The following is a 1,723-nucleotide window of genomic DNA, read 5'->3' on the forward strand; positions in this document are numbered from 1 at the left end:
TAACATAAATAAAGGATCGTCGTGAACAAAGCTGAAATCTATATTCATTAAACCATGGAAGAGTGTGGATTCTTTGTGATGCTTCCAAGCAACGCGTCGCTGGGTATTTACACTAATAGTAAGATCGCACACTACACTACTAAATTCGCCAATCGATTTGAACGGATTATGGGAAGAAAAAAAAAAAAATCTTTAGTTAAAGGACCTAGATGATGTAGTGTACTTTCAAAACACATTCAATAATCTTTGATTGTTGTACCATGCATTGTACATTGTAAGGTACAGTTACATTGTAGTTTGAGGAATTTATAAAAAAAATATTTTACTTTAACAATTAGCATTTTAAAATTATTTTTGAGTGTCTGATCACACAGATATCTGTATACAAACATATAGTGTTCTGAAAAAAAAAACAACAACAACAAATGAGTAAACTGTAATTTCTTACTAAGCTTGGCACAGTGGGTATCCATCCATACCCAGTGAATTCTCACCCATCCATCCATTCCATACTTCTTATCCTACACAGGGTCGCAGGAGCGCCTATCCCAGGGAACTTGTGGCACAAGGCGGGGGACACCCTGGACGGGGTGCCAACCCATGGCAGGGCACAATCGCACACACATTCACAACAATGCCAGTCAGCCTACAACACGTCTTTGGACTTGGGGAGGAAACCATGGAAGTACAGGGAGAACATGCAAACAGGGCAGAGGCAGGATTTGAACTCCCAACCCCGGAGGTGTGAGGCAAACATGATAACTAATATTAACTACATTTCTGTGTATTTGCTAATTCTTCTTAGCAAACCTGGTAGAGGTAAGGTTTATAGATAGATAGAGTTCCCATCTAGCATTAATCAGTCCCTCCAGGATTGTGCGATTGCGGAAATGAATGCAAAATCGAGCAAACTCTGCAATATTTGGAGGAGCTAGCAATTTTTCAGAATTACCGAAGATTTTCCGCAGATTTGGGCCAAGGTACGTCATGTGACGTAATCACAACGCATATACAACCAACGCACTCTTTGATTCACGTGTATCGAACATGAGCACAGATAAAAGGTCTCATTTACCAACAAACATCTCTGCGAAAGGTCGTGCAAAATAATTTTGTGAAATTGCAATTTCGTCAATTCAAGTAGCTTTCCGCAAAAATAGGACCAAAAAATCCACATACTGCTTTGCAAATTTTGAAAAAACCCCGCAGCAAAATCAAATATTTTTTTCCACAACAATCACAACAACAAAAAAATCCACAGAATCCTGTACGGACTGATTAATAAAGTGTTCTCAGTAAAGTGTTATCTATTTATCTGTTTTATAATGAAGCAATGTTGGTTAAGCAGACACGATTCTGTACTCGATAGTGTAAAGGTTCACAGTGTAAATATCATGGATGTTTGAAACATTGTTCATCCTTTAACAAGACCCTTACCCATCAGCGACTCAGCTCTACGCCCGAATTGGAGCATCTTGCTTCTAAATGAATACGAGCCACTCCAAAAATCATCTTTCCTATTATACTGTAGAGTTATATTTTTAACTAGAACAATGAGAGCCAGGTAATAAAACATACAGTACTGCGCAAAAGTCTTAGACACATGCAAAGAAATGCTGTAGAGCAAAGATGCCTTCAAAAATAATGAAATTAAATGTTTCTACATGAATAAAAATACTATAAAGAGCAGTAAACAGTAATAAATCAAACAAACTCGATATTT

This window comes from Ictalurus furcatus, chromosome 11 (assembly GCF_023375685.1).
Source record: "Ictalurus furcatus strain D&B chromosome 11, Billie_1.0, whole genome shotgun sequence".
NCBI lineage: Eukaryota > Metazoa > Chordata > Actinopteri > Siluriformes > Ictaluridae > Ictalurus > Ictalurus furcatus.